Here is a 25,799-nt window from a genome sequence, read left to right as displayed (position 1 = left end):
TATGCAAATAAGTGGTAGATTTGGATAGAAAACACTCTAAAGTTTCCAAAACGGTTAAAATAATGTCTGTGAGTATAACATAACTCATATGGCAGGCAAAAACCTGAGAAAAATCCAACCAGGAAGTGGGAATTCTAAAGTTTGTAGTTTTTTAAGTGAATGCCTATCCAGTATCGAGTGTCTGTGGGGTCAGATTGCACTTCCTAAGGCTTCCAGTAGATGTCAACAGTCTTTAGAAGTTGTTTCAGGCTTCTATTGTGAAAGGGGAGAGACTAAGACCACTCAGAGCAAGTGGCTCAGCTGAAAGCCATGAGTTGTTTATCGCCCGTAGCCGTTCGTTCTCTTTCCTTTCAGGTTGAAATATTATTGAATATTTATGATAAACATATCCTAAGGATTGATTATAAACATAGTTTGACATGTTTCTACGAACTGTAATGGAACTTTTTTGACTTTTCGTCTGGATGGTGTGAGTGCGCTTTGTGCCTTTGGATTACTGAACTAAACGTGCGAACAAAAAGGAGGTATTTGGACATAAAGAGGGACTTTATTGAACAAAACAAACATTTATTGTATAGCCTTTTTGAAATCTAACACAGTGGCTGGATTAACAAGAAGTTTATCTTTAAGCCTATGTATAACACTTGTATCTTTCATCAATGTTTATGATGAGTATTTCTGTAATTTGATTTGGCTCTCTGTAATTTCACCGGATGTTATTTGAGACAATGCATTACTGAACATAACGCGCCAATTTAAACGGAGGTTTTTGGACATAAAGAGGGACTTTATTGAACAAAACGAACATTTATTGTGTAACATGGAGTCCTGGGAGTGCCACCAGATGAAGATCATCAAAGGTTAGTGATTAATTTAATCGCTATTTCTGACTTTTGTGAGTCCTCTCCTTGGCTGGAAAATGTCTGTATGGTTTTTTGTGGCTAGGCGCTGTCCTAACATAATTGCATGGTGTGCTTTCGCCGTAAAGCATTTTTGAAATCGGACACTTTGGTTGGATTAACAAGAAGTGTATCTTTAAAATGGTATATAATACTTGTATGTTTGAGGAATTTTAATTATGAGATTTCTGTTGTTTGAATTTGGCGCCCTGCAATTTCACTGGCTGTTGTCGAGGTGGGAGGCTAGCGTCCCACTAATCCCAGAGAAGTTAATTCATTTGATGAATATTATGTTGTTTCTATTCCAAGAAAAACTAAAAACCCTCTGGGTTTCTGTTAGGATGGAATGGAAAATATGGCGCTGTACAACGTGACGGTCGGGAGTACAGTACTGGGCTATTTAACAAAGAAATCCCTGTGTCGTGCGGGCAAGCAGGAGACTGGGGTTCAATTCCCTAACAGGGAGGAAGGAGTAGGCTGTCCTTATAAGTAAGAATTTGTTCTTAACTGACTTTCCTAGTTAAATAAAGGTTACCCTAAGAGCATAACATTTCTACACCCTAATTTTCTAATTCTAGTCTAACCAATACCCAAACGGAGATTCAGTGAAAATAAAAATTGCAGTGATATACCAAGACCAGTCCCCATGCTTGTCTCAGAGCAGCGTGAAACGGTGATAAAATAGTTGTAGGCTATTGCTTCAAATCCAATTGCTTCTAACTTCAATATGCTCTTTAAATAAATAAAACCTACACCACTTTTAAGAGCACATTACTCATGTCGCCTATAGTATATCGAAAAATATGATGTGACCCTCCGCCAATAATTACATATAGAGGATTTGAGGATTCTAAATTAAAACCAAAAGCCGCCTCATGGGTCTCCCGGTGGTGGCCGGCACGGGTATCTGTAGCAACGCATTGTGCATTGGGATGCGGTGACTTAGACAGCTGCGTTACTGGGGAGGCCCCATCCACAAAGTATCAAAATACAGAGGTGTTGGTAAAGGTATATTGTCCTGCTAATAGCCCAAAATGGGCTATTATAATACTGTACATGGTGTCCAGGTCAGGATAACCCAAACATTTCCTTATTAAAGACTATCAGAAATAATTTGGTACTTATTTATTTTGATCCAAAGCCATGAATGAGTGAGTCACTCAGCTTTATGTAGGTGCCGCTATATGACTGTGCCATCAACTTGATAATATATACAAATATTTTGGAGGTTATTTTGTTGTAAAAAAAACAAAAGTGAGCAATTGTAATCTGAATAAAGGCCAAAATAATATTTGTAAATGCCAAAACATTTATTTCTGTTTTTAGAGGGAGAGAAACACTGGGCCAAATGTGCGTCGCCCTATGAGACTCCCAATCACGGTCGGACGTGATACATAATAATAATAATAATAATAATACTTAACTTAGAACCTAACTTAGAAATACATTTGACGATAGAATTCTCCCCCTACCCTCCATCTAGGCAAGTCTATTGTCCAGCTACCTGCTAGAACAGCGGGAACGTTTCCCTAGTCAGCGCCATTATTAGTGCAATGCCCCTTAAAGTGTTGCTTTGTGCTACCCAGTGTGGCGGGGTGGGGGTCTACCCCTCCTCCTCCTCCCTTCCTCATGGGCTAGGTCTGTCTTCTGTGTGCGGCTCTGCTGCCAATCCTGTGCCCCCTGCCCTCGTGTCTTGAACCTTGCGCTCTTCCAGTGGATACAGCTGGAGAACTGCAAGGCAATTCCATTGTGTGCCACTTGGGAGCCATGACCAATATGACCAATATATATTGTCCTGCAAATAACAGGATTAATAATATACTGCTCAAAAAAATAAAGGGAACACTTAAACAGCACAATGTAACTCCAAGTTAATCACACTTCTGTGAAATGAAACTGTCCACTTAGGAAGCAACACTGATTGACCAGAAATTTCACATGCTGTTGTGCAAATGGAATAGACAACAGGTGGAAATTATAGGCAATAAGCAAGACACCCCCAATAAAGGAGTGGTTCAGCAGGTGGTGACCACAGACCACTTCTCAGTTCCTATGCTTCCTGGCTGATGTTTTGGTCACTTTTGAATGCTGGCGGTGCTTTCACTCTAGTGGTAGCATGAGACGGAGTCTACAACCCACACAAGTGGCTCAGGTAGTGCATCTCATCCAGGATGGCACATCAATGCGAGCTGTGGCAAGAAGGTTTGCTGTGTCTGTCAGCGTAGTGTCCAGAGCATGGAGGCGCTACCAGGAGACAGGCCAGTACACCAGGAGACGTGGAGGAGGCCGTAGGAGGGCAACAACCCAGCAGCAGAACCGCTACCTCCGCCTTTGTGCAAGGAGGAGCAGGAAGAGCACTGCCAGAGCCCTGCAAAATGACCTCCAGCAGGCCACAAATGTGCATGTGTCTGCTCAAACGGTCAGAAACAGACTCCATGAGGGTGGTATGAGGGCCCGACGTCCACAGGTGGGGGTTGTGCTTACAGCCCAACACCGTGCAGGACGTTTGGCATTTGCCAGAGAACACCAAGATTGGCAAATTCGCCACTGGCACCCTGTGCTCTTCACAGATGAAAGCAGGTTCACACTGAGCACGTGACAGACGTGACAGAGTCTGGAGATGCCGTGGAGAACGTTCTGCTGCCTGCAACATCCTCCAGCTTGACCGGTTTGACGGTGGGTCAGTCATGGTGTGGGGTGGCATTTCTTTGGGGGGCCGCACAGCCCTCCATGTGCTCGCCAGAGGTAGCCTGACTGCCATTAGGTACCGAGATGAGATCCTCAGACCCCTTGTGAGACCATATGCTGGTGCGGTTGGCCCTGGGTTCCCCCTAATGCAAGACAATGCTAGACCTCATGTGGCTGGAGTGTGTCAGCAGTTCCTGCAAGAGGAAGGCATTGATGCAATGGACTGGCCCGCCCGTTCCCCAGACCTGAATCCAATTGAGCACATCTGGGACATCATGTCTCGCTCCATCCACCAATGCCACGTTGCACCACAGACTGTCCAGGAGTTGGCGGATGCTTTAGTCCAGGTCTGGGAGGAGATCCCTCAGGAGACCATCCTCCACCTCATCAGGAGCATGCCCAGGCGTTGTAGGGAGGTCATACAGGCACGTGGAGGCCACACACACTACTGAACCTCATTTTGACTTGTTTTAAGGACATTACATCAAAGTTGGATCAGCCTGTAGTGTGGTTTTCCACTTTAATTTTGAGTGTGACTCCAAATCCAGACCTCCATGGGTTGATAAATTGGATTTCCATTGATTATTTTTGTGTGATTTTGTTGTCGGCACATTCAACTATGTAAAGAAAAAAGTATTTAATAAGATTATTTCTTTCATTCAGATCTAGGATGTGTTGTTTAAGTGTTCCCTTTATTTTTTTGAGCAGTGTATATCTGTGGGAATATCCAACGGGCTTTTATTTAATTTGAAATTAATAATAATAATAATAATAATCACTTTGTTTAAAAAATTATATTTTGGAGATGATTTTGTTTTCAAATAATGTAAAATGAGCAAGAAAAAGACCATTCTTGAACATGGGGTGAGACATTGTTACTAATTTGTAAATAAAGCCAGTTTGTTATTTAGAATGATTTATTTCTGTTTTTAGAGGGAGAAAACCCCAAAAACCTACAGTCATCTCATGAGTCTCCCAGTCGAGGCAGGCACAGGTATTGAAGCAGCATCTGTAGCAACACAGCAATGCAGTGTCTTAGACCGTTGTGCCATTCAGGAGCTGTACAACATGACCGGTGGGGAGTGGGCTACAGTACTAAAGTAAGAGCAAAATAATCCTAACAGAATAAAATAATAAAAACCTTAGTGTAACAATCGTTTTAGTAAGTAATACTGAAGTCGTACACAATTATCAGTTTCTATAGGTTTATGTCGCCCATTCATTGTCAGTTGGAGACACAGTAGGACCCAAAAGCATAATCAGTGCTCTAACTCCCTCTTGCGCTGGTCTAGAGCAATGAAGTGGTAACGCAGGGTACTGTACTTTACCACAAATTACCTCTAAGTACCACAGCATAATCACACAACTTTTAGTGGTGCAACCACTGTAACATTAGCAAGTTAGCAAAACCCAGTTGGAGAGAATTTATTTGGAACATCTTAGATAGTTAACTTAATAGTTAGAAGATACTGTTTATAGCTGGCAAACATTAGAAGTGAATTTCATAGAAGTATAACTTGATCGCCTCACTTAAGTTCTGCTGCAGGAGGGACTCACCTCACAAAGCTCCCATTGTACTCGTTGTGCTTCTTTGTAACAAACATACGACTGGCTCAAACCCAGTAAGCTTCATAATGAAAAAGCTTCATAATGAAAAAGCTTCATAATGAAAAAGCCTCATAATGAAAAAGCTTCATAATGAAAAAGCCTCATAATGAAAAAGCTTCATAATGAAAAAGCTTCATAATGAAAAAGCTTCATAATGAAAAAGCCTCATAATGAAAAAGCTTCATAATGAAAAAGCTTCATAATGAAAAAGCCTCATAATGAAAAAGCTTCATAATGAAAAAGCTTCATAATGAAAAAGCCTCATAATGAAAAAGCTTCATAATGAAAAAGCTTCATAATGAAAAAGCCTCATAATGAAAAAGCTTCATAATGAAAAATTATCTAATTTGGGAAATGAAGAACGCAATCTGCTTTATCCATTACCTAGTGCACAAGTTGACTGCAGGTATTTCTTTAAAAAGTACTAAAAACAAAACGCTAACAAGTAATAAGGAGTCCTCATAGACAACGCTAACTAAATGCTAAAGAGTGTATTGCGAACATTCTGTACAGTTTCTGACCTAAACAATACAAGTATACAAGTAACTCAAAAATGCTACTAGAAGTTTGCTGCGAATGCTTGATTTTGAAAGACGCTAAACACTTAGCTAGATAGCTAACTAGCTACTAAATTAGCAAACCAAATGCATAACTGCAGAGAATTTAGCATATTTAAGACAGTTAACTTAATAGATATCTAGCTGGCAAACATTTACTTGTGAATTCCATACTGTAATTAGATTACCTGGCGCATGCTGCACAACAGTGACTGTCTCACAAGGCTCCGGTTTCTTGTCGTTGTGTGCTTGTAAACAAACATCACGTGACACGTGACTGGGGACTACCGTAAACTACATAATGTGACAGATTAAATGAAGAACGCAATATTCTTTATCTCCTAATTTATTGCACAAGTTGACTGCCAGTATTTACTTCAAATGTAGCTACAAATATTCAAAGAAATAGTTACTAACGATATTGAAAAACCATCCAGTGGCTTTTTCCAAATACCCCGGTATACGGTATATACGGTATACCGTCCAAGCCTAGGTGCCTCCCTTTCAGGTGGTTAAGCACAGCACTTGTACTGCCACTGTAGGTTAATTCCATCTTGCAAAGTTTCCATTTCACCACCTTATTTAACTTATCTCCTCTTACAAAGATTATAGCATCGTTAGGTATTTGTTTAATAGTTATTTTTCCCTTTATAGTAATCAACGGGACCTGGTAGTGTCACACCCTGATCTGTTTCACCTGTCTTTGTGCTTGTCTTCACCCCCCACCAGGTGTCTCCCATCTCCCCTCATTACCCCCTGTGTATTTATACCTGTGTTATCTGTTTGTCTGTTGCCAGTTCGTTTTGTCCGTCAAGCCTACTGTTTTTTTACCTAAGCGATTTTCCCTTTCCTCCTGTCTTTCTCTATTGTTCTCGTTTTCCAGTCTTCCCGGTTTTGACCATTCTGCCTGCCCTGACCCTGAGACTGCCTGCCGTCCTGTACCTTGTCCCACCATACTGGATTATTGACCTCTGCCTGCCCTGACCCTGAGACTGCCTGCCGTTCTGTACCTTTTGACTCTGATCTTGATTAATGACCTCTGCCTGCACTTGACCTGTCGTTTTGCTTGCCCCAGTTCTAGTAATAAACTTTTGTTACTTCAACACTGTCTGCATCTGGGTCTTCCCTAAAACGTGATAGTTAGTGGTAGAACGCATCTCCATCTGCCAGGACAACTCAAGTGGCTAGTTCAGCTATCTATTAATAAATGGGTGGGTTGTAAGTTGATCCTACTGCAACGTTTGGTTAGAGCGAGGCTGTAACTCCACTCCCTATCACATCTCCTCACATCTCTCTCCATCGCTCATATGACTTGCTGCTATTTACACTACTGCTACTATGAGAAATAGCTCAATGGCAATGACATTTGCTTCAATGACATAAATGTGCATAATATCTAACAAGGAGAGCGAGGGTAGGAAAAAATATGAAATGACAATGCACGTTCTGTCTGAACGACTGTGTGCATTCTCACTTCTCAAACTATGGGCAGATTTCAGACAGGCTGATCTGAAGAATTCTTGGTCCACAAACTTACAGGATAATTCTTAGGTTGCTAAACCTATTGCTAACCTTTATTATGCATTTTAAAACACTTCCATCTTTCCCTATTACAACAATCATCTACAGTTGAAGTCAGAAGTTTACATACACTTAGGTTAGAGTCATTAAAACTTGTTTTTCAACCACTCCACAAATGTATTGTTAACAAACTATAGTTTTGGCAAGTCGGTTAGGACATCTACTTTGTGCATGACAAGTCATTTTTCCAACAATTGTTTACAGACAGATTATTTCACTTATAATTCACTGTATCACAATTCCAGTTGGTCAGAAGTTTACATACACTAAGTTGACTGTGCCTTTAAACAGCTTGGAAAATTCCCCAAAATGATGTCATGGATTTAGAAGCTTCTGATAGGCTAATTGACATCATTTGAGTCAATTGGAGGTGTACCTGTGGATGTATTTCAAGGCCTACCTTCAAACTCAGTGCCTCTTTGCTTGACATCATGGGAAAATCAAAAGAAATCAGCCAAGACCTCAGAAAGAAAATGGTAGAACTCCACAAGTCTGGTTCATCCTTGGGAGCAATTTCCAAATGCCTGAAGGTACCACATTCATCTGTACAAACAATAGTACACAAGTATAAACACCATGGGACCACGCAGCCGTCATACCGCTCAGGAAGGAGACACGTTCTGTCTCCTAGAGATGAACGTACTTTTGTGTGAAAAGTGCAAATCAATCCCAGAACAACAGCAAAGGACCTTGTGGAGATGCTGGAGGAAACAGGTACAAAAGTATCAATATCCACAGTAAAACGAGTCCTATATCGACATAACCTGAAAGGCCGCTCAGCAAGGAAGAAGCCAGTGCTCCAAAACCGGCATAAAAAAGCCAGATTACGGTCTGCAACTGCACATGGGGACAAAGATTGTACTTTTTGGAGAAATGTCCTCTGGTCTGATGAAACAAAAATAGAACTGTTTGGCCATAATGACCATGGTTATGTTTGGAGGAAAAAGGGGGATGCTTGCAAGCCGAAGAACACCATCCCGCACGGGGGTGGCAGCATCATGTTGTGGGGGTGCTTTGCTGCAGGAGGGTCTGGTGCACTTCACAAAATAGATGGCATAATGAGGGAGAAAAATTATGTGGATATATTGAAGCAACATCTCAAGACATCAGTCAGGAAGTTAAAGCTTGGTCGCAAATGGGTCTTCCAAATGGACAATGACCCCAAGCATACTTCCAAAGTTGTGGCAAAATGGCTAAAGGACAACAAAGTCAAGGTATTGGAGTGGCCATCACAAAGCCCTGACCTCAATCCTATGGAAAATGTGTGGGCAGAACTGAAAAAGCATGTGGAGCAAGGAGGCCTACAAACCTGACTCAGTTAAAACAGCTCTGTCAGGAGGAATGGGCAAAAATTCACTCAACTTATTGTGGGAAGCTTGTGGAAGGCTCCCCGAAACGTTTGACCCAAGTTAAACAATTTAAAGGCAATGCTACCAAATACTAATTGAGTGTATGTAAACTTCTGACCCACTGGGAATCTGATGAAAGAATTAAAAGCTGAAATAAAGCATTCTCTCTACTATTATTCTGGCATTTCACATTCTTAAAATAAAGTGGTGATCCTAACTGACCTAAGACAGGGAATTTTTACTAGGATTAAATGTCAGGAATTGTGAAAAACTGAGTTTAAATGTATTTGGCTAAGGTGTATGTAAACTTTCGACTTCAAACTGTAAGTCGACTATCCACTGTCAATTTACGGATACGACTGCAGCCACACCAGTAAATAGCTAACCTTACCCCAAAGAGGTTTAGAAACTCTGTGGTTACACCGCAAGTCAGATGGCTCATTGCCAAAAATTGTTAATGTTAAAAATGATAACCAGCTAATGTTAGCTAGCTACATTGGCTATTAGCTCCTATATGATATCTTAGCACCATGTTTATCTAGCCAGCTAGCTAGCAGAGTAGCTAATATAGCTAGCTAACATCACAGATGAAAGGGGTAATTATCATAACCTTTGCTAACAGGTCACAGAGCTATCTGCTTAGCTAGCTATTTAGCTAGCTTGCTTATTGCATGCATTTCCGGGCACGACTACACAAGTCTTATTATTAGTGAATTAAACTAAACTAATATTTGCAACAGGAGTTTGATTTTGGTAATTGGGTCAATTCATCAGTTTCTCAATACTGCACCTTTCTGTTGAAGAATGAGCTAACTTGCTGCTAGGTGCTGATGTTGATTTTCCCAGCAAGACATTCCTCTGCATTGTGCAGTGCTTGTAGCTCAGGCGGTAAGTGGCGGCTGGCATAGCAGCAGTTTTGCTATGTAGAGGGACTATCAGCAAAGTCGATAGAGAAGATAGCCGATAGACTAGAAAAGGCCAATATCGGCCCGATATATCGGCTCGGCCGATTATCGGTCATTTTCTAGTCCTTTCACAATGCAAATTGTTTATAATATTAATAGAAGGCCTTTGATACATTCACTGCTAAAATTGACTAAATTTGACCGGCAAGATATTTCGTGTAAAAATAATTCTGTGACTCCACAAATGGTGGTCCTCAAAAGCAAAACTGAAAAGTTTGGGAACCGCTGGCATAGGTAATTATGCTTGTATGTTCCATTTTCTCTCATGTTGCTATCACATTAGCGTAATTTAAAGAGCAAAGGGAATGGATGTTTAATAAATCAATGTTCCTTCTTATCTCGTTTGACTAATATAAATCAAGTGATATATGAAGATGATACCCCTCCTCCTTTTCCATATCTGGGCATCAAACGCAAAATGAACAATTTTCCACCAGTAGGCTTCATGTTTGATTTCTTCCCTACCCACTCTCAATGTATTTCTCTCATTTCACCAATTACTGAGTGTTTAACTGACCTCTGTGGATTTCTGGAGATGTTCACAAACAACTCTTGGTAGCACAATGGAAGTTTACCTGAAACATCTCCTGTTTATTTCTAAGCTCAAAATACCACTAATGCTGGAGTAGTAAGTGGGTACAGTTGCAGTAGTGTAGCAACTAAGTAGCCCAGTAATAGTAGATTCAGGGTATTAAATAGTCACATGTACATAGGTTGCAGGTGTGATTGCAGGGTACAGTGAAAATCTTAGGCTCTGAGTGAGTAGTAGTGAGTAGAGTATAGCTGTAGTGATAACTGACAAGTGAAGAATAGTAGGATCAAGTACAGTATTGGTATAGTATAGTATATTACAGGATAGTATAGCATATTATAGTTATATCTATAGTATAGTTCTTACCAGACAGATGGAGGGGCTCTGAACTGGGAGGAGGCAGCACAGTGGAGAGCTGAGGACAGCACTGGACCACGTTCTGTATGGAGAGAGAGAGAGAGAGAGAGAGAGAGAGAGTTTTCTCTCTGCTAGTAGTTACAGTAATAACACATCTCATTATTGAGGATGGCTCTAATGCCTCCAGGGGAAAAACACTGAAGTGAGATTAAGTTCACACATCCTGAAATACTCATTAATGCATCTGGGCTGCTGCATTTGAACATTTGAATCATACCTCTCCCTCTGCCTTTCTGCAGAATCAACTTTTAATAACAAGCTGCAAGGTCATAAATGTTCCCTAACCAGGAATGACTGCTGGAAATGAGCTGGAAAATCACACAGCTCGTGCTGCATCTGCCGATTAGCAGAGGGAGAGAGACAGAGGTAGAGAGAGGGATGGGGGGCGAGTGAGAGAGAGAGGAAGAGAGTGCATCCCAGAGTTAATCGTTTCCTGTTCAATGGGTATCTCTACCTTAACGGTACGCAATTGACCTTCCCCTCTTCTCTCCATCTCTCCTCTCTGACACTTTCAGGCCGGTCACAGGCCTCCTCCACAGACCGTCAAAACAGCTCCGTGTGGCACGTCAAGCAGTTCCACTCAGTAGAGTGGCTTTCACAGACCTCTCTAGTTGGAGAGCAGTTGAGCCGCCAGGCACCAGAAAAGGTAGGCAATCTAGACATGTCATGTATAGGCTGATATTTATCTTAGACAGTGAGTGTTTTGGTGGGAACATGGTACTACGCCATGGGGGTGGTGAGAGAGAGGGGGAGAAAGAGGGATTAGAGAGAGTGTGAGAAGGGGGGGATCAGCGTCATGGGAAGACTCTTGTTTTCATGAAGAGATGGCATTGAAAGTCAGCTCCCTGTTTTAGTGATAACTCTGACAGCATTTAGACTGTTAGATCAAATGGACTAAAGCCAAGTCACCAACTTAAACATGTTAGAACTCTAGTCTTGTACCATGTTTCCATGTCTCCACCCCCCCTCTCATTTCACAGGAGGACATCTCTCCATCAGTCTCTTTACTTTCTTCCCCCCCTCTCTCTCTACAGACAGAGAACTCTCTCCATCAGGCACAATCACAACAGTGGGATTATTTTTAGGCCCAGCCAGTGTTATTCCAGGTAACATCATCAGAGGGGTGAAGTGTCAGGCAGGCAGCAGAGATTCCTGTTGATTAGTCTAGCAGATAAGAGGTTGGTAATCTCCATCCCAGTGAACACTAACACACACACACACACACACACACACACACACACACACACACACACACACACACACACACACACACACACACACACACACACACACACACACACACACACACACACACACACACACACTGGTAGCTAGAGGGAGATTTACATTATCAGTCAGGCATGGCACACAGCTTTAAAATCAATCCCAGCCACATCTACGTGGGAAACCAGACACGCGAGCTCAACACGCCAACACACGTACACTCACCTTCATTCTCTATCTCTCTCACACACTTCAAACAGCCTATTCATTTCAGGCCTCCTGTTCTCTTTGCCACACTTGCAGTATCGACAGACAGACAGAGGGTGAAATACCTGCAGACTTCAGTAGTGAAATATAGAGCTGTGGGTTACAGCAATAAAACTACCCGCCTTGACTGAAGTCTGTCTCTCTCTCTCTCTCTCTCGCTCTCTCTCTCTCTCTCTCTCTCTCTCTCTCTCTCTCTCTCTCTCTCTCTCTCTCACAGATGCACGCACACACTGACACGCGCGCACGCACACACAATTGACAACTCAAGAAAGGAGAGAAGTAGCCCATGTCTCCAGATAATGACAATCTCCATCTCAGAATGTGTCACATTAGGACGTGTCCTGACAGCAGCGTCCTGCTGGGACTATTGGTTCCTACTCAAACACTGATGGAGAGAGAGAGGGACACACACTTTCGCTGCTCTTGTTTTCTCAAGTCCTTCCATCCTCCCGTAGTAAGGCCGGCTCTGAGGGGACCTTATACAAACGCCATGTTCTTATTGGAGCATGGCTCTGAGAAAATCCCGCCCCGCCCGTCACCCTCCAGCTGCCTCCCATAGGACAGCTGGGGTTCTGAGAAGGTCATGGAGGGGTCAGTAGGCCACCATATTGAATATTGCTATTCTAAAGATAGACTGTGGAGGAGTGATGGGGTGAAGAGAGCAGGAGAAGTGACTGATGGGGTAAGAGCTGATGTAATAAGGATGTTAGTCCATATCTCAATACTCTCATCCCTTCATTACCTTCTCTCCTTTCTGTATTACCAGGGTCAGGAGTATTTCCTGGTCACATGACCTTATCAGGCAAAGTCTGTAGCCTATAGGTCAATGGTGTACATCCTGGGTTGGGCAACTGGCGGCATGCGGGCCCCCATTTTGTAGGCCTGCGGACCAATAAAATAACAGTATATAGTGGTACATTATACAGTACATTCTTAGCCTCTGATAGTGACAGGGCATCGCAGCACGACTTTCAAACGTTCCGTCCATTACTATGAGTGCATTAAGACTCCTCAGACAGGGTAAAAACAATTCATTATAGCTCCATTCTAGTCATAATGAAATAGATAGACCTGGACACAACGCCACAACCCTCTCTCTCACAACCCTCTGTGGAGAGCACTACACACATTTACAATAGTCTGCTTAACAAGTCATACAGAGAGAATGCAGATGAAGACAGAGAATAGAGAGAGAGGAGAGAGAGAAGCAGAGAGAGAGAGGCAGAGAGAGAAGCAGAGAGAGGAGAGGCAGAGAGAGAGAGATACAGAGGCAGAGAGAGGTAGAGAGAGAGGCAGAGAGAGAGGTAGAGAGAGAGAGGCAGAGAGAGTGTGAGTGTAATGTTTACTGTTCATTTTTATTGTTTATTTCACGTTTGTATATTATCTACTTCACTTGCTTTGGCAATGTTAACATATGTTTCCCATGTCAATAAAGCCCCTTGAATTGAATTGAGAGAGGCAGAGAGAGAGGCAGAGAGAGAGGCAGAGAGAGAGGGAGAGAGGCAGAGAGAGAGGGAGAGAGGCAGAGAGAGACAGAGAGAGAAAGAGAGAGAAAAATAGATTGTTAGAGAGATATTCTCCAGTGGAAACGGATTAGAGCAGATGGGGCGGCAGGTAGCCTAGTGGTTAGAGTGTTGGGCCAGTAACCGAAAGGTTGCTGGATTAAATCCCTGAGCTGACAAGGTAAAAATCTGTCATTCTGCACCTGAACAAGGCAGTTAACCCACTGTTCCTAGGTTGTCATTGTAAATAAGAATGTGTTCTTAACTGACTTGCCTAGTTGAATAAAGGTTAAATAAATAAAATAAATTCTATCCCTGAAGGACTGGTGGAAGGCTGCCTGTTAATGAGGTCAGGGGATCTCTGTCTGATCACACACACACAGTCCCCCCTAAGCCCCTCTACAGTCTAATTAGTAGCACCATTAGTGTGCAGGGAGGGATTCAGGTCTGGTCTGGGGTTACTATCACAAGGACCTGTTTTGTAACACTTTATCCAACACTCCAGGTGCACAGCATGGTCTTCATTGTATTTTGTGAATAGAATATTGGTAAGGAGTACGCTATAAGTGTTGATTGCTCAGCGTTTACATAACTCCCCTTCCGTCATCTCTCGACCCACCTTGTTTCTACCTACCACCACTAGTAACCACTATCACGCACACAGGTACACAGACATGCACACAGACACAGAGATTTTTAAAAGCTGTGTTTTGGTTATTTTCTGGCTAATTTGCATGGGGGTGGTTCCAATGCTGGGGAATGCATCGTGTAAATCGGTGTGTGGGTGAATGTTTGTGTGTGTGTGTGTGTTGTAGGAAGGGGTCCATGGTAACCTCTGCTTTAGTAAACAACCTCCTCCTCTTCCTCTAATTGCACTGCTCTGCTGCCAGTGTGTCACTCAGTATACAGTATGTGTGTGTCCCTCAGTATACAGTATGTGTGTGTCACTCAGTATACAGAATGTGTGTGTCACTCAGTATACATTATGTGTGTCCCTCAGTATACAGTATGTGTGTGTCCCTCAGTATACAGTATGTGTGTGTCACTCAGTATACAGAATGTGTGTGTCACTCAGTATACCAGTATACAGTATGTGTGTGTCACTCAGTTTACAGTACGTGTGTGTCACTCAGTATACAGAATGTGTGTGTCACTCAGTTTACAGTACGTGTGTGTCACTCAGTATACAGTATGTGTGTCACTCAGTATACATTATGTGTGTCACTCAGTATACAGTATGTGTGTGTCCCTCAGTATACAGTATGCGTGTGTCCCTCAGTATACAGTATGTGTGTGTCACTCAGTTTACAGTACGTGTGTGTCACTCAGTATACAGAATGTGTGTGTCCCTCAGTATACAGTATGTGTGTCACTCAGTTTACAGTACGTGTGTGTCACTCAGTATACAGTATGTGTGTCACTCAGTATACATTATGTGTGTGTCACTCAGTATACAGTATGTGTGTGTCACTCAGTTTACAGTACGTGTGTGTCACTCAGTATACAGTATGTGTGTCACTCAGTATACATTATGTGTGTCACTCAGTATACAGTATGTGTGTGTCCCTCAGTATACATTATGTGTGTGTCCCTCAGTATACAGTATGTGTGTGTCCCTCAGTATACAGTATGTGTGTGTCACTCAGTATACAGTATGTGTGTCACTCAGTATACAGTATGTGTGTCACTCAGTATACAGTATGTGTGTGTCACTCAGTATACAGAATGTGTGTGTCACTCAGTATACCAGTATACAGTATGTGTGTGTCACTCAGTTTACAGTACGTGTGTGTCACTCAGTATACAGTACGTGTGTGTCCCTCCCGGTGTGAAAACACTGCTGTGTGTAGTGTGTGTGTCTGCATCTCTGCTCTGCTGTGTGTGTGTGTGTATCTGCATCTCTGCTGTGTGTGTGTGTGTGTGTGTGTGTGTGTGTGTGTGTGTGTGTGTGTGTGTGTGTGTGTGTGTGTGTGTGTGTGTGTGTGTGTATATATATCATCCCCTCCATTAGGTGGACTCCGGAGAAAGTCTAATGAGGCAGCAGCAGACCATCTTGTAGCTGGCGCTGGGCTTATTATTCCTCAGCCTCGTTATTCTGCTAGTCTGAACAATAAACACACTATTATCCTTGTCAAATACACTATGGCCAAAAGTATGTGGACACATGTTCATCGAACGTCTCATTCCAAAATCATGGGCATTAATATGGAGTTGGTCCCCCCCCCCCCCTTGCTGCTATAACAGCCTTCACTCTTCAGGGAAGGCTTTCCACTACATGTTGGAACATTGTTGCAGGGACTTGCTTCCATACTACCATTAGTGAGGTTGGGCACTGATGTTGGGCGATTAGGCCTGGCTCACAGTCGGCATTCCAATTCATCCCAAAGGTGTTCGATGGGGTTGAGGTCAGTGCTCTGTGCAGGCCAGTCAAATTCTTCCACATCGATCTTGACAAACCATTTCTGTATGGACCTCACTTTGTAAACAGGGGCATTGTCATGCTGAATCAGGAAAGGCCCTTAGCCAAGCTATTGCCACAGCCCGAACCATGAAAAACTGTCCTAGACCATTATTCCTCCTCCATCAAATTATGCATTGGGGCATGTAGTGTTCTCCTGGCATCCGTTGGACTGCCAGATGGTGAAGCATGATTCGTCACTCCAGAGAATGTGTTTCCACTGCTCCAGAGTCCAATAGTGGCAAGCTTTACACCACTCTAGCCGACACTTTGCATGGCTCATGATCTTAGGCTTGTGTGCAGCTGCTCGGCCATGGAAACCCATTTCATGAAGCTCCCGACGAACAGTTATTGTGCTGACGTTGCTTCCAGAGGCAGTTTGGAACACGGTAGTGAGTGTTTTAACCTAGGACAGAAATGTTTACGCGCTTCAGCACTTGGCGGTCCCGTTCTGTGAGCTTGTGTGGCCTACCACTTCACGGCTGAGCCGTTGTTGCTCCCAGATGGTTCCATTTCACAATATCAGCACTTACAGTTGACTGGGCAGCTCTAGCAGGGCAGAAATTTGATGAACTGACTTGTTGGAAAGGTGGCATCCTTTGACGGTGCCACATTGAAAGTCACTGAGCTCTTCAGTACAGGCCATTCTACTGCCAATGTTTGTCTATGAGGATTGCATGGCTGTGTGCTTGATTTTATACACCTGTCAGCAATGGGTGTGGCTGAAATAGCAGAATCCACAAATTTCAAGGGGTGTCCACATACTTTGTATATATAGCGTATTTGTCAATAAAAGTTGTTACGGCATGTTTGTAAACTTTGAGTATTAATGTTATCATTTGTTATGCTATGAATGTCATGCATCCATGTTTAAAGCAGGCCTACATGAAGAAGTAGCAAGTAAATAAGCACAGGAAGCCTTTGACATATGCCTGGCTTTGGTTCAGTTCCACTAACTCAGTACTCAGGGTCACAACGAGCGACTGAGATTATGTATGTTTACATGTTCTGTTTGTTCTTGCATCGGAAGTCCACAGGCTAATAGAACATTTTGTTTTTTCATATACAGTACCAGTCAAAATAATATATATATATACTGCTCAAAAAAATAAAGGGAACACTTAAACAACACATCCTAGATCTGAATGAAAGAAATAATCTTATTAAATACTTTTTTCTTTACATAGTTGAATGTGCTGACAACAAAATCACACAAAAATAATCAATGGAAATCCAATTTATCAACCCATGGAGGTCTGGATTTGGAGTCACACTCAAAATTAAAGTGGAAAACCACACTACAGGCTGATCCAACTTTGATGTAATGTCCTTAAAACAAGTCAAAATGAGGCTCAGTAGTGTGTGTGGCCTCCACGTGCCTGTATGACCTCCCTACAATGCCTGGGCATGCTCCTGATGAGGTGGCGGATGGTCTCCTGAGGGATCTCCTCTGCCTGCAACATTCTGCTGCCTGCAACATCCTCCAGCATGACCGGTTTGGCGGTGGGTCAGTCATGGTGTGGGTGGCATTTCTTTAGGGGGCCGCACAGTCCTCCATGTGCTCGCCAGAGGTAGCCTGACTGCCATTAGGTACCGAGATGAGATCCTCAGACCCCTTGTGAGACCATATGCTGGTGCGGTTGGCCCTGGGTTTCTCCTAATGCAAGACAATGCTAGACCTCATGTGGCTGGAGTGTGTCAGCAGTTCCTGCAAGAGGAAGGCATTGATGCTATGGACTGGCCCGCCCGTTCCCCAGACCTGAATCCAATTGAACACATCTGGGACATCATGTCTCGCTCCATCCACCAACGCCACGTTGCACCACAGACTGTCCAGGAGTTGGCGGATGCTTTAGTCCAGGTCTGGGAGGAGATCCCTCAGGAGACCATCCGCCACCTCATCAGGAGCATGCCCAGGCGTTGTAGGGAGGTCATACAGGCACGTGGAGGCCACACACACTACTGAGCCTCATTTTGACTTGTTTTAAGGACATTACATCAAAGTTGGATCAGCCTGTAGTGTGGTTTTCCACTTCAATTTTGAGTGTGACTCCAAATCCAGACCTCCATGGGTTGATAAATTGGATTTCCATTGATTATTTTTGTGTGATTTTGTTGTCAGCACATTCAACTATGTAAAGAAAAAAGTATTTAATGAGATTATTTCATTCATTCAGATCTAGGATGTGTTAGTTTAGTGTTCCCTTTATTTTTTTGAGCAGTGTATATATATATATATATATATCACACACACACACAGTACCAGTCAAAAGTTTAAATATATACACACAGTACAGTCAAACATGTACTGTGTCAAAAATGTATATATATACAGTAACAGTCGAAAGTTTGGACACACCTAATCATTCAAGGGTTTTTCTTGATTTTTTTACTATTTTCTACATTGTAGAATAATGGGGAAGACATCAAAACTATGAAATAACACATATGGAATCATGTAGTAACCAAAAAGGAGTTAAACAAATCAAAATAGATTTCATATTTGAGATCCTTCAAAGTAGCCACACTTTGCCTTGATGACAGCTTTGCACACGCTTGGCATTCTCTCAACTAGCTTCATGAGGTAGTCACCTGGAATGCATTTCAATTAACAGGTGTGCCTTGTGGAATTTCTTTCCTTCTTAATGCGTTTGAGCCAATCAGTTGGGTTGTGACAAGATAGGGGTGGTATACAGAAGATAGCCCTACTTGGTAAAAGACCAATTCCCAATTATGGCAAGAACAGTTCAAATATGCAAAGTGAACAAAAGTCATTACTTAAGACATGAAGGTCAGTCAATGTGGAACATTTCAAGAACTTTTAAAGTTTCTTCAAGTGTAATCGCAAAAACCATCAAGCGCATTTAGGCTCTCATGACGACCGCCACATGAAAGGAAGACCCAGAGTTACCTCTGCTGCGGAGGATAATTTCATTAGAGTTACCAGCCTTGGAAATTGCAGCCAAATAAATGCTTCACAGAGTTCAAGTAACAGACAGCAATATGAAGAAGAGACTTGCTTGGGCCAAGAAACATGAGCAATGGACATTAGACCGGTGGAAATCTGTCCTTTTGTCTGATGAGCTCAAATTAGAGATTCTGGTTCCAACCGCCGTGTCTTTTTGAGACGCAGAGTAGGTGAACGGGTGATCTCTGCCTGTGTGGTTCCCACAGTGAAGAATGGCGGAGGAGGTGTTATGGTGTGGGGGTGATTTCCTGGTGACACTGTCTGTGATTTATTTAGAATTCAAGGCACACTTAACCAGGATGGCTACCACAGCATTCTGTAGCGATACGCAATCCCATCTTGTTTGAGCTTAGTGGGACTAGCATTTGTTTTTCAACAGGACAATGACCCAAAACACACCTCGAGGCTGTTTTGGGGCTATTTGACCAAGAAGGAGAGTGATGGAGTTCTGCATCAGATGACCTGACCTCCACAATCACCCGACCTCAACCCCATTGAGATGGTTTGGGATGAGTTGGACCGCAGAGTGAAGGAAAAGCAGCCAACAAGTGCTTAGCATATGTGGGAACTCCTTCAAGACTGTTGGAAAAGCATTCCAAGTAAAGCTGGTTGAGAGAATGCCAAGAGTGTGCAAAGCTGTCATCAAGGCAAAGGGTGGCTACTTTGAAGGATCTCAAATATAAAATATATTTTCATTTGTTTAACACTTTATTGGTTACTACAAGATTCCATAAATGTAATTTCATAGTTTTGATGTCTTCACTATTATTCTACAATGTAGAAATTAAGAAAGAAAAATTAAGAAAAACCCTGGAATGAGTAAGTGCGTCTAAACTTTTGTCTGGTACTGTAAATAGTTTCAGTCTGTCTGTCTGTCTGCCAGGTCTGTGCTTAGGCCCCGTCCCTCACAGTGGCTTCAAGTGTCCATGTGCATTCCACAGCAACAAACCACAGCTCTCTTTCTTTCTCCCTCTCCCCCTTCTCTTTCTCTCCTCAGACTGAGAGAAGCCCTGGTGAAAGAGGCTCTAGTTTATCTAGTCATTGATCTAGGCAGCCAGTCATGTGTTTGAGCAGCATTCCGGCCTCTAGTTTATCTAGTCAGTGATCTAGGCAGCCAGTCATGTATGTATGTACAGTGACCGTACGTACATACCCCAACCAGAAGCCATGGATTACAGGCAACATCCACACTGAGCTAAAGGCTAGAGCTGCAGTTTTCAAGGAGCGTGACTCTATCGCGGGAGCTTATAAGAAATCCCGCTTTGCCCTCCGACGAACCATCAAACAGGCAAAGCGTCAATACAGGACTAAGATCGAATCGTGCTACACCGGCTCTGATGCTCGTCGGATGTGGCAGGGCTTGCAAACCATTACAGACTACAAAGGGCAGCAACAGCCGAAGCGAGCACAGAAGTAGTTTAGCTCGTCTGGTAGGCTCGTGTCACTGGGCAGCTCTTGGCTGTGCTACCCTTTGTAGTCTGTAGTAGTTTGCAAGCCCTGCCACATTCGATGAGCATCAGGACCGGGATTTCTTATAAGCTTCCAGGCTAGAGTCCCGCTCCTTGAAAGTGGCCTGTTGCCAGGGAAGCAGTATATCATTCACGTTGGGCTCGTCGGACTCGTTAACCTCTCTGGGGTATGTGGGACGCTAGCGTCCCACCGCGGGACACACTCGCCAACAGCCAGTGAAATAGCAGGGCGCCAAATTCAAAACAACAAAAATCTCATTATTCAAATTTCTCAAACATACAACTATTATATCCCATTTTAAAGATACACTTCTCGTTAATCCAACCACAGTGTCCGATTTCAAAAAGGCTTTACGGCAAAAGCATAACATTAGATTATGTTAGGACAGCGCCTAGACAAGAAAAACCACACAACCATTTTCCAAGCAAGGAGAGGCGTCACAAAAATCAGAAATACAGCTAAAATGAATCACTAACCTTTGATGATCTTCATCAGATGGCACTCATAGGACTTCATGTTACACAATACATGTATGTTTAAAGTTAAAGTTCATATTTATATAAAAAAAAAACATTTTACATTGGCGTGTAAAATTCAGAAATGTTTTGCCTCCCAAAACTTCCGGTGAATGAGCACATCAATTTACACAAATACTCATCATAAACGTTGACAAAATATACAACTGTTTTTCAAAGAATTATAGATACACTTCTCCTTAATGCAACCGCTGTGTCAGATTTCAAAAAAGCTTTACGGCAAAAGCAAACTTTGCAAAAATCTGAGTACAGCGCTCAGACACCAAAACATGCCATACAGATACCCACCATTTTGGAGTCAACAGAAGTCACAAATAACATTATAAATATTCACTTACCTTTGATGATCTTCATCGGAATGCACTCCCAGGAATCCCAGTTCCAGAATAAATGTTTGTTTTGTTCGATAAAGTTCATCTTTATGTCCAAATACCTCCATTTTGTTCACGCGTTCAGTCGAGTAATCCAAATACACTGTGCTCGCGCAGTAAGTTCAGACAAAAAGTCAAAAAAGTTATATTACAGTTTGTAGAAACATGTCAAACGATGTATAGAATCAATCTTTTGGATGTTTATATCATAAATCTTCCATAATATTCCAACCAGACGATTCCTTTGTCTTCAGAAATGAAAAGGAACACACCTAACTCTCACAGGAGTGCGCGCGATTGAGCTCATGTCATTTTCTCAGTCATCTGACTCCATATGCCCTTATTCTCTCCCCATTCACAGTAGAAGCATGAAACAAGGTTCTAAAGATTGTTGACATCTAGTGGAAGCCTTAGGAAGTGCAAAATCACCCCACAGACACTGTGTATTAGATAGGCAATCACTTGAATAACTACAAACCTCAGATTTCCACACTTCCTGGTTGGATTTTTTCTCAGGTTTTTGCCTGCCATATGAGTTCTGTTATACTCACAGACATCATTCGAACAGTTTTAGAAACTTCAGAGTGTTGTCTATCCAAATCTACTAATAATATGCATATCCTACCTTCTGGGCCTGAGTAGCAGGCAGTTTACTACAGGCACGCTTTTCATCCGGACGTCAAAATACTGCCCCATACCCAAGAGAGGTTAAAGGAAAAAAAGGATTCTGCCAGTCTGTGGTGAGTAATCGCAGTCCTGATGTCCAGAAGTTATTTTCGGTCATAAGAGACGGTAGCAGCAACATCATGCACAAAATAAGTTTAAAAAAAAGTTACAAACAATGCAAAGAAACAAACCAAAAAACACAATTGGTTAGGAATACGTAAAACGTCAGCCTTGTTCTTGGCAGCCAGTCATGTTTGAGCAGCATTCAGGCCTTTAGTTTATCTAGTCATTGATCTAGGCAGCCAGTCATGTGTTTGAGCAGCATTCAGACTAAGAGGGAAATGTTGTTTTAACCCTCCTCTCCTCTCCTCTATTTTCCTCCCTCTACTTCTCTCCATTCCTCTCCACTATCTTCTCCCCGGACTTTCCACTTCCACAATGCTTCTTTACTTTAACAGACATCTACCTCACTCTCCCTCGTTCCCTTTTCAACTCTTTCTGAGATACACAGTGTCTATATTAGCAGCAGTCTGAGTATTTAGGCCTATTAAGAATGGGACATAATCTTGGTACAGTAAGGAGCTGTGTGAGTGTGTGTGTGTGTGTGTGTGTGTGTGTGTGTGTGTGTGTGTGTGTGTGTGTGTGTGTGTGTGTGTGTGTGTGTGTGTGTGTGTGTGTGTGTCTGTGTGTGTGTGTCTGTGTGTGTCTGTGTGTGTCTGTGTGTGTGTGTGTGTGTGTGTGTGTGTGTGTGTGTGTGTGTGTCTGTGTCTGTGTGTGTGTGTGTGTATGTTTTGCTATGTAACAGTAAACTGTGTGATGTGTAACATCATTCTCAGTGTGTCAGTGTCATTCCATTGAGGGTAATAATAGCTATCCTGGAGAGGACAGAGACGAGAAAAGGACATGTTCTGTGTTCTGGAGCAAAGGTTGCCAGAGTAATTGGAAATGCAAATTGCGTTCACATGTACAGATTCCCACAGTGAATTGAGGCACGGGTGGAGAGCCAATGTGAGTGGAGAGGTGTGTGTGTTTGGTTTAACTATCCTTCTGGGGACCAGATGTCCTCATAAGGACAGTAAAACAAGGAACATTTGCACAAGTGGGGACATTTTGCAGATCCACATAAGGAAATAGGCTATTTTAGGCTTAAGTTTAGGGTTAGAATTAGGTGTTAGGTTTAGGAGTTAGGGTTAGGTGTTAAGTTTTGGGTTAGGTTAAGGTTTGGGGTTAGGTTTAGAAATAAGATTTTGAATGGGAATAAATTGTTTGGTCCTCACAAGGATAGTAAAACGTGTGTGTACGTGTGTGTGTGTCTTCCAACCTGAGGTAATTTCACAGCAATGGGGATGTCATCTGACGCTGAGGCGAATAGATCATTTGGCCAAATATTCTATTAAAAGGAGCAATATTGATATGAGTTAACACCAGACATCTGTTGGAGGGACATCTCAATGTTTCTTTCTCTTTCTCTCTCGCTATATCATTCTCTATGTCACACACACACAGGGCTCTATGGTGACTTTTTTTTACAAGGAGCACATGTTCGACCTAAGTTGAAAAACGTAGGCGTACACAAAGAAATTTAGGAGTACATTTAAAAATATTTCTGGTAATAAATACCTAATTTACATAAGTATTCAGACCCTTTGCTATGAGACTCGAAATTGAGCTCAGGTGCATCCTGTTTCCATTGATCCTCCTTGAGATGTTTCTACTACTTGATTGGAGTCCACCTGTGGTAAATTCAATTGATTGGACATGATTTGGAAAGGCACACACCTGTCTATATAAGGTCCCACAGTTGACAGGGCATTTCAGAGCAAAAACCAAGCCATGAGGTCGAAGGAATTATCCGTAGTGCTCCGAGACAGGATTGTGTTGAGGCACAGATCTGGGGAAGGGTACCCAAAAATGTCTGCAGCACTGATGGTCCCCAAGAACACAGTGACCTCCATCATTCTTTAATGGAAGAAGTTTGGAACCACCAAGACTCGTCCTAGAGCTGGCCGCCCGGCCAAACTGAGCAATTGGGGGAGAAGGGCCTTGGTCCGGGAGGTGACCAAGAACCCGATGGTCACTTTAACAGAGCTTCAGAGTTCTTCTGTGGAGATGGGAAAACCTTCCAAAAGGACAACCATCTCTGCAGCACTACACCAATCAAGCCTTTACAGTAGAGTGGCCAGACAGAAGCCACTCCTCAGTAAAAGGCACATGACAGCCCGCTTAGAGTTTGCCAAAATGCCCCTAAAAGACTCTCAACCCATGAGAAACAAGATTCTCTGGTCTGATGAAATCAAAATGTAACTCTTTGGGCTCAATGCCAAGCGTTACGTCTGGGGGAAACCTGGCACCATCCCTATGGTGAACCATGGTGGTGGCAGTACCATGCTGTGGGGATGTTTTTCAGTGACAGGGACTGGGAGTCAAGATAGAGAGAGATCCTTGATGAAAACCTGCTCCAGAGTGCTCAGGACATCAGACAGGGGCAAAGGTTAATCTTCCAACAGGACAACGACCCTAAGCACACAGCCAAGACAACGCAGGAGTGGCTTCCGGACAAGTCTCTGAATGTCCTTGAGTGGCCCAGTCAGAGCCCGGACTTGAACCCGATCTAACATCTCTGGAGAGACCTGAAAATAGCTGTGCAGCAACGCTCCCCATCCAACCTGACAGAGCTTAAAAGGATCTGCAGAGAAGAATGAGAGAAACTCCCCAAATATAGGTGTGCCAAGCTTGTAGCATCATACCCAACAAGAATCTAGGCTGTAATTGCTGCCAAACGTGCTTTAACAAAGTACTGAGTAAAGTGTCTGAATACTTATGTAAATGTGATATCAGTTTTTTTCTTTGTACACATTTGCAAAAACGTCTAAAAACCTGTTTTTGCTTTGACATTATTGGATATTGTGTGTTGATAGATGAAAGAAAAAAACGATTTAATCCATTTTAGAATAAGGCTTTAACGTAACAAAATGTGGAAAAAGTCAAGGGGTCTGAACACTATCCGAATGCACAGTAGTTATATCACAATAGGAAGTATAAGTCCTCTGCTGCTGAGTGACAGTGTATGTTCTGGCTGCAACCCTAGAGTAGCACATTTGATTCATTCTCACACATACACACACACACACACACACACACACACACACACACACACACACACACACACACACACACACACACACACACACACACACACACACACACACACACACACACACACACACACACACACACACACACACACACACACACACACACACACACACACACACTGCCCGACTGGACTGGCAAGAGACTGATAGGTCTCTGGAAGTAAATCTAGTGCTCGTAAGACCTCTCACACACACACACACACACACACACACACACACACACACACACACACACACACACACACACACACACACACACACACACACACACACACACACACACACACACACACACAGGCTTCATGCTACTGTAGACACATGCGCACACACTACATAATTACGTCACACAGTCTTTCAGGATCATTAAAGTTTACGACTGTATGGAAGAAACACACAGGCAACAACTCAGGCAGTCACACAGGCTGCTTATCAATGAGTGATGTGGGAGAATGTTCAGAGTGCAATACACATCATTCATACATGGGAAAGTCGAAAATAAATTAGACCTACACTACCGTTCAAAAGTTTGGGGTCACTTACAAATTTCCTTGATTTTGAAAGAAAAGCCTATTTTTTGTCCATTAAA

The 25,799-nt window shown here is 42.7% G+C and overlaps 1 protein-coding gene across 4 annotated transcripts in view; it reads right to left on the bottom strand.

Moving 5' to 3' along the window:
* Window positions 1-25,799, bottom strand: part of LOC106608040 (1-phosphatidylinositol 4,5-bisphosphate phosphodiesterase beta-4) — a 178,789-nt gene that overhangs the window by 132,033 nt on the left and 20,957 nt on the right. For all 4 annotated transcript variants that reach the window (XR_006770320.2, XM_082976989.1, XM_082976990.1 and 1 more), the window contains exon 3: window positions 10,546-10,618. The gene's annotated coding sequence lies outside the window, so the exon portion shown is untranslated. The remainder of the gene's footprint in view (window positions 1-10,545; window positions 10,619-25,799) is intronic.

This window comes from Salmo salar, chromosome 06 (genome assembly GCF_965601325.2).
Source record: "Salmo salar chromosome 06, fSalSal1, whole genome shotgun sequence".
NCBI lineage: Eukaryota > Metazoa > Chordata > Actinopteri > Salmoniformes > Salmonidae > Salmo > Salmo salar.
Note: the sequence above shows the minus strand (reverse complement) of the source record. Positions and strands in the feature narration are given on the sequence as shown.